This window comes from Schistocerca serialis, chromosome 4, assembly GCF_023864345.2.
Source record: "Schistocerca serialis cubense isolate TAMUIC-IGC-003099 chromosome 4, iqSchSeri2.2, whole genome shotgun sequence".
Lineage (NCBI taxonomy): Eukaryota > Metazoa > Arthropoda > Insecta > Orthoptera > Acrididae > Schistocerca > Schistocerca serialis.
The window spans coordinates 443,343,846-443,360,262 of NC_064641.1; the positions used below are offsets into that span (position 1 = coordinate 443,343,846).

General features: G+C 42.8%; 1 protein-coding gene across 1 annotated transcript in view; it reads right to left on the bottom strand.

Annotated features, from left to right (window-relative positions):
• Positions 1-202: 202 nt before the first annotated feature.
• The window catches only part of LOC126475067 (prolactin-releasing peptide receptor-like), a 432,661-nt gene continuing 416,446 nt past the window's right edge, over positions 203-16,417 (bottom strand). Inside the window, exon 2 of the mRNA XM_050102628.1 lies at positions 203-272. The gene's annotated coding sequence lies outside the window, so the exon portion shown is untranslated. The remainder of the gene's footprint in view (positions 273-16,417) is intronic.

A 16,417-nucleotide genomic window follows, 5' to 3' on the forward strand; every position in this document is an offset into this window, starting at 1 on the left:
ACACAGTGCCATAATTTATTACAGTTTGCTGAACTAGAGCAACATCGTGCTCAAGTTTATCGCTGGTGACAATGATGATGAGTGCAGCTGCAGCTAGGTTTGCAACTGTTCACTGCACGGCAGAGTCATTTTCCTTGCTGCACATGTGTGGCGCAACTGCAACTGCACTCGCTGTCGCTGCATCGATAGTCGCCAAACGTACCGCTGCCACCTGCTGCCAATGTGCTGATGCCGTAGGTGGAATATGTGATGTCACGCAGGTTCAAGTAGCTCTGAAAAAGAAGAAAAATATTTTGTTAGAAAAGTATCTATTTGTAACCATACATAACGTCCCGTAGTTTTTATCGTTGAAAAGAAAGGACAAGGACAGGAAACAGGTAATTCACAATATTTCCAAAACAAGCACATATATCGAGGTGTGGTATTTCTGAAGTTCTAAGGAGCGTGAGTGGCTGGCATTAAGTAATTAATATTTACCCGCCATTGCTGGTTCTGGGTATGAATCATGCCCACAATCGCAGGTTGTACATTATCTCGTTAGAAGCAACCCTACGTAATGTGGAACGAACTACTAGATGAAAGGAGGCGGGGTGTTATAACCGCGACCAGAACGGTCGCGGGGTTGCCAACAACGAAGCGAGGCGGGACCAAACGCGAGCGGGCCGGGAACAAACAAACGAATGGGAAAGGACGGGCACGGACAATGACGGACGACCGAGCTAGACTTTACGAACAACACACAAGAAGCTACAGCGCCACAAGCGACAACCTCACGAATCCACAACGTCCACTCGTACACAGAAACAAAATAAAGCAAACACGTTGTCTGCAGGCGAGATGTCGACAGACTCACGCGAATATCAGACTGCCTTGCTGAGTTTTTTTTTTTTTTTTCCTTTATTGAATTTCGATCCCCCCGAAAGGGGGCGGGCTGGCAGCAGCTTAGTATGCCGCTCTTCAGCCTACAGACTTTGTTTTAAAAAGATGAAGAGAATAAATAATAAAAACAGGCGATAAAATCGGAGACTTAAATAGTAACATGGCGAATAAATCGTGGAACTGAAAACATAGAACAAAGGGATCATGATGTTAATAAAGTACACACGAAGCAGACAGGTAAAATAATAGACAGACAATTAAAAACACGGCGACAGTCTGGTTTCTGTTCACAAAAGACATAAAATTCACACCCAGCGACAGTACAGTTTCTGTTCGCAACAGTAGAAAGACGAACAACACTGAACATTCACTGGAAAACTGCACTAAAATATTGGCGAATGTGACATACCACAGCCGAGAGCAGGTACGGGGAAACTGGACAGATGATGGGAAAATTAAAAAGAGGGGTGGAAGGAGAGGAAAAGCGAAGGGGGAGAGGGGTGAAAGGAGCCGATGGAGGATGGGGACCCATAAAAAGGGTGGGAGGTGCTGGGCAGACGTGACAGGGTGTGGGGAAGGTAGAGGAGGGGAATACAAAAGGACTCAGTGGGGGGGGGGGGGAGAAGGGAGGTATGGAGAGGATTGGCAGGGAGAAAGCAGGATGGAAGGGAGGGGAAGAGGGAGCCCAGGGAAAGGACCAAGGAAAGGAGGGGGGGAGGATCAGAGTTGATAGGAGGGGTAGATGCAGAGAGGGCATCATCCAGGAGGGGGAGTTGATGGAAGCAACCTTGGGAAAGGAGGGGAAGGGTGTAGAGATGGAGAGTAGGGGGGACACAACAGTGATGGCGTGGCAGGGGGCAAGGATGGGAGAGGAGCAACCAGGTGGTGAGGGGGATCAAGGCGGCGGGATGTGTAGAGTATGCGGATATGTTTGAGGAATAGGAGCAGATGGGGGAAAGGAATGAGGTCATAGAGGATCCGTGTGGGGGACAGGAGGCGTATACGGAAGGCGAGGCGGAGTGCATGACGCTCAAGGATCTGTAGGGACCTATAGAAGTGGTGGGGGGGGGGGGGGGCGGCAGAGATCCAAGCGGGTCTGGCATAACAGAGGATGGGACGGATTAAGGATTTGTAGGTGTGGAGGACGGTAGAGGGGTGCAACCTCCAAGTCCGGCCAGAAAGTAGTTTGAGGAGTCGGAGGCAGTTGTGGGCTTTGGATTGGATGGAGTGGAGATGAGGGATCCAGGTGAGGTGACGGTCAATGGTGACGCCAAGGTAGGTGAGGGTGGAGGAGAGGCAGAAAGGACGGATGCAGACAGTAAGGGAGAAATCCGGGAGCCGGAAGGAGCGAGTGGTACGACCTACGATGATTGCCTGGGTGCCTTGCTGAGCGAGAAGCAAGAGCTTAAATACAGGATGGGGTACGTCGCTATTTGCTGGTGGGACCACGCGCTCCACCGTGGCGTCCTCACATTATACGCCGGCCAGGAACTCGCGCGGCCATGGCTTACGGCGCGACGGCTGCAGAGACTTCTAGTGGTAATCGAGGTCCATGTTGTCTGGCGCGGATTCGAAACCCGCGTCGCTCGATACCAGATGGGGAGTTTTGTGTTGTCGGTAGAGAATCAGTAACGGCTGAATGGGTCGAACGAGGTCTACTCACTGTATGTCGCCTGAGTAACAAATCCCTGATGTACATTTCAACCCTTATGTAGCTACCCAAGTCGTCTGTCGCAAGATCAATCACGGCTGAAGACCTCATGTACTGACTGACAGGGACGGTCGAGTATTGCCCGTGGTTGCTGTAAAAAAAATGGAATGAGATCAGCGGAAGAAATCACTAGTCAGTTACGAAGTGCTACCAGCAATCTAGCTACTACAAAGATTCTACATAGACAGTTAAAAAGAATGGGATACAACGGTTGTGCCTCTTCTCGTAAGTCACACTCTTCTGTAGTCAATATTAAGCGATGGTTGAAGCGGTTTTAAAGAACGCCGACACTGGATAGTGGATGACTCGAATCAACTGACTTGGAGTGACAAATCACAGTATATTCTGAGGCAATTCGATGGATGGGTTTGGGTTTGATGAATGCCTGGAGAACATTACCTGCAACCATGTGTAGTGCCAACAGTGAGGTATGGTGGAGGCAGTGTTACACTGTGAGGATGTTTGTCTTGGTTAAGATGTAGTCGCCTTATTTCGTTTAAGAGGACGCTAGTTGCAGAAGGACATGAATACATTTGGCAGCATTGTGTACTGCGTGCAATAGCTGAACAGTTCGTAATTGATGAATGTCTTTATCATCATGACAACGCAACCAGTCATAAAGCAGCATCTCTGATGCAATGGAATGTGTACAATAACGTTCCTGAAAATGAATAGGAAAATAGGAATGCGGGTAAGCTACTACAAACAGCATAGTGAACGCATTATTGTGGCCAAGATGGATACGAAGCCCACACCTACTACAGTAGTACAAGTTTATATGCCAACTAGCTCTGCAGATGACGAAGAAATTGAAGAAATGTATGATGAAATAAAATAAATTATTCAGATTGTGAAGGGAGACGAAAATTTAATAGTCATGAGTGACTGGAATTCGAGTGTAGGAAAAGGGCGAGAAGGAAACATAGTAGGTGAATATGGATTGGGGCTAAGAAATGAAAGAGGAAGCCGCCTGGTAGAATTTTGCACAGAGCACAACATAATCATAGCTAACACTTGGTTTAAGAATCATGAAAGAAGGTTGAATAAATGGAAAAACCCTGGAGATACTAAAAGGTATCAGATAGATTATATAATGGTAGGACAGAGATTTAGGAACCAGGTTTTAAATTGCAATACATTTTCAGGAGCAGATGGGGACTCTGACCACAATCTATTGGTTATGACCTGTAGACTAAAACTGAAGAAAGTGCAAAAAGTTGGGAAGTTTAGGATATGGGACCTGGATAAACTGAAAGAACCAGAGGTTGTAGAGAGTTTCAGGGAGAGCGTAAGGGAACAATTGACAGGAATGGGGGAAAGAAATACAGTAGAAGAAGAATGGGTAGATTTGAGGGATGAAGTAACGAAGGCAGCAGAGGATCAATTAGGTAAAACGACGAGGGCTAGTAGAAATCCTTGGGTAACAGAAGAAATATTGAATTTAATTGATGAAAGGAGAAAATATAAAAATGCAGTAAATGAAGCAGGCAAAAAGGAATACAAACGTCTCAAAAATGAGATCGACAGGAAGTGCAAAATGGCTAAGCAGGGATGGCTAGAGGACAAATGTAAGGATGTAGAGGCCTATCTCACTAGGGGTAAGATAGATACTGCCTACAGGAAAATTAAAGATACCTTTGGAGATAAGAGAACGACTTGTATGAATATCAAGAGCTCAGATGGAAACCCAGTTCTAAGCAAAGAAGGGAAAGCAGAAAGGTGGAAGGAGTATATAGAGGGTCTATACAAGGGCGATGTACTTGAGGACAATATTATGGAAATGGAAGAGGATGTAGATGAAGATGAAATGGGAGATGTGATACTGCGTGAAGAGCTTGACAGAGCACTGAAAGACCTGAGTCGAAACAAGGCCCCCGGAGTAGACAACATTCCATTGTAACTACTGACGGCCTTGGGAGAGCCAGTCCTGACAAAACTCTACCATCTGGTGAGCAAGATGTATGAAATAGGCGAAATACCCTCAGACTTCAAGAAGAATATAATAATTCCAATCCCAAAGAAAGCAGGTGTTGACAGATGTGAAAATTACCGAACAGGACATAGAGAATGCTCCACTGTACAATTTGAGGTTCGGAACCTACGCTCGGAGAAGCAATCTTAAGGAGATATGGAAGTAAACTTGTCTACCGCTTTGTCTAGCATTACGGTATTCCAGCTTTTGTACAACTAACATGGGTAAAGATTTACACGTACTGTGCTGTTTATTTAAATGTGCATTCTTTATTTCCTGCAAGGAAACAAGGAGTACGAGTCTGATTACTAGGATGTCATGATACAGGTTCTGGTTACTTTACTTGTCCGTAAGGTAGGTCTGTTGTATCGTACTTATGTTGTTCCATGACAGAATGTGCTATGAATCAACGACAAGCCCATTTATTACTAAGTGCTATTCAGAGACGTAAAATGTAATACAATGGAGCAGTACCGGTACAGTTTCGCAGAACTCACTGACATGCACCTTGTGTTTGGGGTGCAATGCTCTTGCTGCTGAAAGGATATACGTGGAACGATCTTCTAACAGGTACCATCCGTCACGACGTGTGTTTATTTCTCTCGATCGACGAATGCGGGAGACTTGTTCACTGGAAGGAAGGAACCAGGGACCTTCACGAATAACAGTTACACCCATATCTCCCACGAAGAGTCCGTGCAGTGGTTGTGACTGAATTTGCACATAAGGTCGCATTGTGTCAGTGATTCCTCCAACAATAGACTTATCGACCATATTTTCTCCAAATCGTGCTGTTCTCTGACAAGGCCTCATTTGATCATGATGGTATCTCGAACAGCAAGCATAGCCATGTGTGGGATGAGGAATAGCCTCACGTTGTAGTAGAATCACACCATCAAGTTGGTTTTACTGTGGATATCTGGGCCGGCACTATAGGCGACAATCTCATTGGGTCATATCTTCTACCTGGACGTCTGAATGACCACCTGTACTTGAGATTCGTGCAAAGAGTTCTACCTGAGTTTCAGAATATAACCTTGCCCGTTAGTGCGAGGATGTAGATACGACACGACGGTACACCGCCTCAGAATGGTTCAAATGGCTCTAAGCACTATGGGACTTAACATCTGAGGTCATCGGTCCCCTAGACTTAGAACTACTTAAAAATAACTAACCTAAGGACATCACACACATCCATGCACGAGGCAGGATTCGAACCTGCGACCGTAGCAACAGCGCAGTTACGGACTGAAGAGCCTAGAACAGCTCGGCCATACACCGCCTCACTTCAGCGTGGATGTCTGCAACGGGGAGTCTCAGTGCTGTATTTCCTTGTTGCCAGTATTGCAGCTGACTGTGATGTAATTCGAAACACACCCGATATATTTGTCAGCGTGCGTCAGATTCCTTCTCGTCAATATCATGCTTGCATTGAGGTTGATGGCAGTCAATTTCAGCACATTATGTAATTTATTCATTGTGTGAATGATGGTATTAGCAGTTAACCGTAAATGACGTAAATAAAAAAGGGCGGAGCAATGTGATTTTATTCCTATTATACCCTTAAGGTGATTACTCTGGCGATAATTTCATTATGTAAATGTGGCAAGTCGGTAATTTGCTGTTTTAGCATGGGATATATCCCAAAATCTTTCTTACCACGTGGTAAATTGGTTTTATGTAGATGTCTCCAGTGACTTGATTAACAGGCACTGGAATTTACTGTCGATATTAGAGCCATATTTACAATTGTTATTCAACTATTACAATAAAGAGCATCAGGTTTTAAAAATGTACTCTACAGCATGATAAAACTAAAGGAAACACGCAAAAATAAAAAAAGACATGTAAGACCCGTTTTAAAAGCTAGGTTCGTTTCTTTTTTAAGAACGTTAAACTGTGAGAATGATTAAATAAATGGAATACGATAAAAATCATTCCAAATGCCCCCTTGTCTTAAATATTTATTTAGTTCATGTTCAATCTTATGAGCTTAGATTCCCACAGTCAAATGGAAGTAGATAAAAAAGGGGCTTCTCATATTTTGAAATCGATCTGGCATTGAACAAAAGCTTAAAGCCAAGTTTCTGGTGAAAAGGTTTTTTTGTGAATTTCCATAACGACTAAGAAATCAGAAAACTTGGTTTGTGAAGACTATATATGGAGATAACGAGTTCATCAATTAAATCACAATAAAGAAAGAAGACATGAAGTGCAGAAAATAATGTTTTGTAAGTAATATAACAATTTTGGAGAAACACCACTTTAATCATGCAAAGAACATGCTGGTAATGGGCCTTAAAGAAATGAATATTTTAACGTGATTATATAAAAATGTACTTTATAAAAAGATTTTTATTTATGGTCTAGGCAATGATTTTTATTTCGTTTCACGTTAAGTGTATGTGTGTCACTGAGATTTAGTGTACCTATATTTTCGTGAATGGGTACGCATTGTTATGTTTGGCTCCTAGTTGCGTACCACATTATTGTTTCTAAACAGAAACACCGTTTACCACACTTCAGAAACAATGAACTGGATATACATTTATATGTAAACTAGGGTACTTCCAGAATTGTTAAAACCTATCACGTTTGCCTGAATAAACATTTTATTTGGGAGAAATCTGTACTTTGGAGAGTAGAGTTCGAATTTAAAAATGGTTCAAATGGCTCTGAGCACTATGAGACTTAACATCTGAGGTCATCAGTCTGCTAGAATTAGAACTACTTAAACCTAACTATCCTAAGGACATCACACACATCTATGCCCTAGGCAGGACTCGAACCTGCGATCGTAGCAGCAGCGCGTTTCCGGACTGAAGCGGGGAACCGCTCGGACACAACAGCCGGCTATTTCGAATTTAGTTATGATTTGTTGGACTATTAAAAGCAGGCTACCTAGCAGGAACTGAGTTATCGTAGGTGCTATGAGACTATTTCAAAGATCTGACAATCTCTTATCTTTAAATCGAATTATTGGGAGAAGCAAATAATAGTGTTCCGGATTTTTTGGCAGTATTAACAGAGGAGGAAGAGGCCTACAGTTGCTCCCAACAGGATGGAGAAACTGCTCATACAGTCTGCTGAACCTTGGAGAAAATTTACACAATCTTCACACCTGACAATAGTTGATAGCAGGTGTCAGTCTTGTCGCGACCATATTTGGCCACCCAGGTCACCTTATCTACCATTGTGCGATTACTTTATGTGAGGAGCCCCAAGTCTAAGGTGCATCACAACAATCCCCATAGTCTTGAATAATTGTAACAGAGCATTTCGGATGAGACCGCAGTAATTACAGCAGTCCTGCTTCGGTCCGCTTCACAAGTTGCTGACTAGGGCCCGAAATTTCCAAGCGATGACTGCTGGTCACTTTCACCATTGCTATAGTCAGTGCTGAATTTCCTATCCGCTGCTGTGCTTGTCTGTACCCTGGAACTCTGTCCTCCGGACACTTTTATTTGCCCCATCCTGTATCTTGCTGTAACAATTGAGATACTGCTTCTTTAATGAAAGAGAAAACTGGTACCATTTAGAGGTTTTTCCTATTTTCTCTTTTCCGGCGTAGAACAAACTGTTTCGCAGCTGTTATTCTAAATTAGATGATTTTAAAGTTACAGCTCTGCATTTACAGATACAACTGCTACAATTTACACGAACATAGTGTATCTGATTTTCCACATAAAATAATTATTAGAATGACCGTGGCTTTTAGAAAAATGAAAACGTTCCTTAAGGTAAAGAAAAATACAATAATGAATACAGAATTCCACTGTTTTGTTACAGAAAATATATACCGGCTGCCTTGAAATTTTTGGCCCAGTTATTAACTATCATTAATAGACTGATAATGTAAGTCACATCGAAAATCAGTGGACTCACATAAATAGCTGGGTGTTACAGTTTGGAAATCATCACATGGGTTCAGTTCTTGGTTAGATGAGTGGGTGACTTCGGTTCAGTTGCGGGATACCGGGAAAATTCAGTCTACAAAGGAGGTTTCTTACTAATACTAGTATCTCACATTGTACAATTTTCCTGAAAAATGTGTGAGAGGTGCAAAATAGAAGTGACAAGGGATACTCAGTGTATGGGAAGAAGGGCGGCACAAATGGTCACAGGTTTACGAATGTAAGACTCTCGGGTTTCCAGCAGAGTGAGTTCGCCAAAACGGTGCGTTTCGATGCGTATTACTCCCATAATCCTCAGGCGAAATATCGGGAAGACGTTGCAACGCAGTACGGTCACCTATTCCGGAACAATTGGGATGGAAAAAGCAAGATACCAAGTTAGGTCGCCCCGTGTACACGAAAACCTTGCACGTAGCCCAACACAACATTGTTCAAAAGACTCTTGCTCAAAGGGCTCGGACCATAAGAGACAAGGAAAGCGGGTCTGTCAAACTGTCCGAGCGTATAAATCCAAGACGGGATTCAGTGACTCAAAAATTACGAGGGCGTTACATGCAACATGCAGCTCCGAAACAACTCAGGAATAGGACAAGCGCCGGCCGGGGTGGCCAAGCGGTTAAAGGCGCTACAGTCTGAAACCGCGCGACCGCTACGGTCGCAGGTTCGAATCCTGCCTCGGGCATGGATGTGTGTGATGTCCTTAGGTTAGTTAGGTTTAAGTAGTTCTAAGTTCTAGGGGACTAATGACCTTAGAAGTTAAGTCCCATAGTGCTCAGAGCCATTTAAACGATTTGAATAGGACAAGCGACGGACATTTCTGCCATGTGTGAGATTGCCATCCCAAAAGATCGCAAAGAACCTTCAGAAATTTGAAGTTTAAAATAGTCTTCCGACCATCGAATGAGTTTAAAGTTCTAGTACGTTTAGCTCAGTATCCAGTGGGACTGAGTTCAGCAGCGGCGCCCGCAGAATGGCAAGTACATTCGCCGGCTGTCGCTGAGCTCAGCTCGGAAGACAGTTGTACGTTTGATCTCGCATGGACGAGAGTGCGGCATAGGACCAGTGGCTTATGGGACATAGTAATAAAGGAGGCTGTCTAAATTGGCACAAATGATGACCGCGCAGACAGAGATGGTAAGCACCAACTAAGTTACTCTTGGGACCCATTACTGATCACAGTATGCTGTGACCGCTCTCAGGTGAGAGAAATCATTACGGCACGCGAGGTAGAGTCTGAACGAACTCGCCAGACATGGCAGCTGCGCTACAGAGCCTGCGTAAGGATGAATAAATTGTCGGCTCGAAACTTCGCCAGACGTTCATGGAAATGACTCTCATCGAAACATTGCAACGTTTTGACGAACTCACTCAGCTACAAACCCGTTTGATTCACACAAGTTCAATTCCTCGAGAAAACACAGAAGAGCGTCAAGAGAAATGTTGAAAAATCTGAATCTCGAGTATGGATACTAATTATCTCACTAAAACCTACTTAAAAAGTTTCAAGAACCAGTATTAAGTGAAGAACCTAGATATATTGTTCTGTCCCCTACACATTACCCAAGTAGATTTAGTTTTAACACACACAAACATGCGTAAACACTCTTCCCGCACTCCGCACGCCACAGGAAAGGGAAAAAATCTTAACTTGTGAGACCATTCTAAATGTAATCTGCCATGTTCTCAACGTGGTTTGCAGATGTAGACTACAGGGAGGGAGAGAGCTGATAAGCGTCAAGCAGCACTAATTAGTGCTAGTATTCTACGAATGAGAAGCGGTGGTGGCAAAGACGTACACCGTGTGGCAGCAGGTGACTCGTTAATCAAGCAGACATATCAAACGACCGCACTATGGCCATCGATCCGGAAGCGTATCTGCGGAAAGGGCGAAATAAACGAGGACATTGGCTTCTGAGCCCGGCCGGTGCACTTGGCTCTCCGAGAATTTAGTACGTAACTAATTGGTACACTTCGTTACCCAAGGACACAAAGAGCTTATGCGGGTCATTCAAGGGTCGAAGACTCCGCGCTCTGATTAGATAGCGTTCTATGACTCTTCATGTTATCTTGTAGTGCCGTTTCGTAGCTACATACTCTGGAGTAACACAGGGCTTGAGAAAGATATGGAAGAACCAAAAATATAACAGCATACCATGCCCAGTAAGCTGCAGCAAACCTGTTGGCATTCGAAACAACTTCCAGTCGTCCTTCAAATTAATGACAAGTTCAGGTAACTATAGTGGAGGTGCATGGTGGTCAAGCAATCTCTTCTCCAAATTAGATTACAAAGCATCAATAATGTTTAAATCTGGTGACTGTGGTCACCAGGGGAGAAGCGATATTTCATCATCGTGCTCCCAAGACCTGCCCCGAAACACACGAGTTATGTAAACAGCCTTATCTTTTTGGAACACAGTATCACCGCTGGGGAACAAATTTTGCAGCGTGGGATAAACCTGATTAGCCGAAATGGTCACATAATCTTTTACAGTAATGCGACCCTACAGAGTGACCCTCAGCTCCATGGACTACCACGATATGGCTACCCAATCATCACCGAACCCTCATCATGTTTCACTGTTGTGACGTTAACTGGACTAGAAGCTGGGAACAGTGTGAAACAAGATTCATCGGACCACTGCTCCATAGTTAGTGTTTTATGGCTTTGACACCACCCTTGCATCACTGATGGCTGGTTTTAGAATTTCAGGTTGCCCTGCAAATGCCTGTTAATGGAGTTCCCTTTGTGTTGTTTTGGACCTGACAGGGTTCGCGAGTGCGACATTCAGTAACGGCTTGTTCTCCACTGAAGAAGGCCGCTAATAAATATGGAATAATTTTCATGACGTTACATTGATTTTGCTCAAAAACGGAAACTGATTCTGTTGGTAGTTAATTTATAACAACACGGAAGTCTACAGTTTGATTATGCAAAGAAGCGTTATTTTATGTAACACTAGCTAATTATCCGGGGTTGCCCGGACATGTATTTGTTCCAATTTCCTATTAGTCCATCTCGTTCTTCCCCCTCTCTCTATCCATCTCCTTCTTCCCCTCCCTCTGTCCTTCTCCTCTCCCCTTTCTCTGACCACCTCCCACAACGCACCACACCATTTCCTCCTGTCTCTCTCTCCTCCGATGTGCTCCTCTACCCTGTCCACCTGCTTCCCCCCCCCCTCCCCCCATGTCCATCTTCCCACTTCCTGTCCATTTCCATTTGCTGCTTCCCTCTATCTCATCCTCGCCTACTAGGTCAATTTTCTCCTGCCCCTCTACCTCCTTCTCACCCTCCCTATCTCCTCCACCTCTCTCTCTCCATCTCCTCTTGCTCCCTTTCCATTTCCTCCCTTTCCACTTTCACTGTCCATTTTGCCCCCAAAGTGTTCCATTCCAGGTAGTAAGTAACAAGCATATCAAATTTCTTTGAACCGGTCCTGACGTTTTAGAGGACCTTTCAACTGGGGCCAGTACCTCCATACGCACGTCACATACATTTCTTGTATATTTAACAGATTTCATTCTTATTTGCACACATGCCTTATCTCAATCTCTAGCGAATTTCTCCCTGCAGTTTTGTTTTCACGCAGCTCATTGTGTATGGCGTAATATTTGCTGAACTATGTGGCATACAATGATATAATTTTTACATGTCCTTCGAGGGGTATATGTGGATACTGTCCCTGAAATGTGTTGCGAATAGAGCTGGCAATAAGGAATGAATAAATTAAAACGTCATGCCTGATCCGGTTATTTTACTGCATAAACAAGGAAAATGTAGCTAACAATGAACTTTTTTCCCTTTCTTTGTCGGGGGGTGGGCGGGGAGAGGGGGCTTAGCGTGAAAATTATGTGTAAAGTTTTTAGCAGGTCACTAAATGCTCTTGTTTTAACATATTGGATGAATATAGTCTGCCTATTTGTGCGTTGTGAGCTACGCTTCTCTTTCTCCCCAACACCCAACCCTTTGAAAGGTAGCTTGTTCTTACTCCCATAATGTTTCTTTGTATACGACAAGTGATAAGTGCACCAGCGTTTGTTGGAATCGACCCAGTGGTTTAGGAGGAGATGTGGAACTAACATGTATGCATAAATCCATATTTATAGCATGTATGAATAAACTGACTCTTTTAACGTGAATTAATTTTCAAAGTTATTGCTATCATCCACAACAAACACAATGAACCAGTACATAAAATGTTAAATATGTTGTTTATGGAGTGTCTTGCTGTCAATTAATGGAGATGTAAATGAGATATATAGTTCTCAATATATGTCGAGAATCTGGTTGGGCCTAATGCTGGATGTGACATATCTCGTAAGGTCCCGCCAAGTGAACAAGAACCGGCGCTTGAAGATTGTATCGAAGGTGTCTCAGACCTATTTTATGGACTATTTGACATGTGTAAGGAAATTAGCCTATCAGTATGCCACCAGTCATCAAATAAAAATTCCATATGGTTAGAATGAAAATTAAATGCATCAAATAAGTGTCTATCAGGGTTTATGAAGAGCTGAAAATCATCGCCTATGTGCGCCATATGTAACACACAACATGCACATAAAATTGAATAACCTTTCCGGTGTTTATGATAAACTGAAATTCTAATATCAAGACGTCTATATGAGTGGATGACAATGTTGTGACAACAGCATAAAAAAATGAAAGATTATTGCAACAAAAGCACTAAACTGGTTGGAGCTGCCATTTCTGGAGAGAAAGGCACAACAGTGACATTGGCTCTTACTACTTGTGCAAGGTACCCTCTACTGCTCCAGTTTTACACTATGCGCAACGGATTTATTTGTAGGACCTTTGTATAAATGCCCTAACTTGAAAGCTATGTCAATTCTGCTTGGCCCAATGATTGACATTCATACATTTAGTAAAATTATTAAATAAAATTTCTTTCTTTTACTGATAATAAAACAAAATAATGAAAGGTTTGTCTATTCTTATACAGAGAATGTTCCGACTCAAATTTGAATTTTTTTAGGACAAATTGGTTTATTCATTAACCATTTAAGATTATTATAATAACAAAAACACTCACTTCTTGAAACAATTATTAAGGCGGCTGGTCTTTACACAACTTGAAATTTGCATCAGATTCCACGATGTAATTTACACTGATCTGACTTTCCTATTAACAATGTAAAATTTAACGCATCTGACTTGGTATCTTCATTTACCGTTAACGCATCTGACTTTTTACTAAAACTATGGTCTCCTACGGACTGCTATCTCTTATTACCACAAGTGCCCCCTTTTGGATCGGAAGAAAAGGATAGTCCACAACTGTATCCATTAATCAATATGCACCCACAATTAAAGCACCAACATATGCACAGGAGAAACGTAAGAATCGAGCCATTAGCAGTTCCGATATTCACCATACAGTAACTCTACTCAAAATTATTCTACCGAAAACCAAAATTATTATATATAACTTCCGCGCGTACTTGATCATTCACTTTAATAGCCACTATTGTACTGCTGCCAACTCCCGACACAAATTCATCCATTGAAATATGAAAACGCTTCCAAAATTACACAGACAAAATACACACATTCAAGATGAACTACTTACTTTGTTGCAGCCAAATTTCATGTCTACGTTTAATAATCTCTTTCCCCGCTTAGCTATTTTAATTATTGAGGAAATCTCCCCAAGTGACCCTACATTCCAATAAACATGAATAAGTAAGCATTATCTTCACTTGGTTTGCTAAAATTCGATACACGCTTTCACACGAGATACCACGCGTCCTTAGCAAAGGATCCACGTTACTAAATCTTTCAAGGTTGCAGATATGTAAGAAAACTGAAAATTTATAACAGTAATTAATTTCACACGCATATTTCGTGTAATAGCACACTTCCTACTTGCATGCTATGGGTCCCTAGCACTTGTGTCCACTAGTTATAAAATTCTTGATCAGCCCCACGTGGTGGGTGCCAGGGGTAAAACTAAATAAATTGCCACCCGCACTTAAATATTTCATTTTTCCTAATAAACTTGCTTGCTCAAACAAATTAGATTAAATTATTCTCCGTGAAATTGTTATAAAACCCCAAAGTTGCAAATTACTATCACAAAGGAAAGCAACAATTTTACAGCACCTTCTACTGAACATTACCTACCTAAATAAATTTCGTTCCCCCAAAATATTAATATTACTTTACGCCTAGCTGCAAAAAAAGGTTGTTCACCTAATGCGAAACCATTAATCATAAACATAGCACATTTCCCACTCGTAAATCGAGCATGGCCCGACCCATCTCAGAAAAGCATCCTCTCTCGTCCAAGTCTTCAGCAGCAGTCCACGACTCGGACCCACGCTACCGTTCTGCTCGCCTGAACGCGCGCGGTGGGGGGGGGGGGGGGGGGGCTCCCAGCCAGTCATCAGCTCAGAATTATTTCCCCAGTTTAAAGTTGCCGGTCAAACCTCTCCTCTACACAATGGGAAAGATCTCGCGCTTTTCCTCCCAAAGACTGAAACGTAAGTTTTGCAGACTATCCAACCTTCCTACAGTGGGCATTCTCAACATATTCAATCAATAAAAACATTTAGATTCCACTGGTCATTCTTTTATAACTTGGTGTTGGTCTGCAGACACCGACAGTATGTCTGTGCTAAGTAAATTAAATGATATAATTGGAGGAGAAACAGCATTGGTCGTATTTTATTGTTTTATTATCAGCAAAATCGATTTTCGGTCACTTAGTGACCAACCTCAGCGCTGTAATATACAATTAAAATTGGTAGGCACTGGTATCAATAAGCTTAGAGCGATCACATCAACTCGCTCTAAACTTATTGATACCAGTGCCTACCAATTTTAATTGTATATTACAGCACTGAGGTTGGTCACTAAGTGACCGAAAATCGATTTTGCGGATAATAAAACAAAAAAATACGACCAATGCTGTTTCTCCTCCCAATTATATCCATTATCTGGTCGTGGTACACAGAATACTCCATGGAGTAGCCAATCAATAAATTAAATGATAGTATTACGATCAAGAAATGATATTATTTCGATCAAACTTGTGTTCTCAGAAGAACATGATGATCAGTCGTATTAAGTATTGTTACATTGTTAGAAATATAAATGAGAGTTGCCATTGCCAAAGACAATGGACACCTCTCACTTGTGCAAGTGGTAATTCGGTGCCACGATTTTAGTATTTCCCTGGAATAACTTTAAAGAGCGCTTCGTAGATGAGTAATTAGAAAGCAGTGTTTTTCGTAATAAAGTTCGAAACACTGGGTGAGCCTTGTATGACCAGTGGGTAGGCAGCATAAAACAGTGGAATCCTTCTGAGAGGATCGACATGAACAGAGCCAAACTGCAGATTGTGCTGTATTATTACTGAGGGCAGTAGTGCACCAGATGTCATTCCACTTTGTGGCAAAGACAGATTTGACGTAGATCCGCGTATCCACATCCGGAATCATGAGAGGAATGGGGAGTAAGTATCTGCTCCCCTAGCCAAAGAGTCAGCCGTTTCATTCCCTGGGATGCCCACGTGACTTGGGACCCAGAAAAAGACAACTGAGCAGGCGGCGTGGCCCCAAAGAGTGACGAGCGTAACATCGGTCGATAGCCTGGAGGCTGCTCATTGAGTCGGTACAAATTGAAACACTGGGGAAGGAGGCCTGTGAAAAAAATGGCGTACTCTGTGAGTGCCTAGACGCTCTGCTGTGAACACACTACATGATCACAGCAATAAATAGTGTTCTAAGCCAACAGGAGACGTGAAAGCGTATGCTGTCTTATTGTCTTAGAACTGCGAGTGTAGCAGATGGTGGCACCCTGGAACTCTGCAAGGATGGCATGTACAAGATGCTGGAAACTATGGGGCTCACAGAAATTTTAGAGCCCTGGAATGTGTCGCTTCTCATCTGTGGTCTAGGCACCATCCAAGGGGGAAAGGG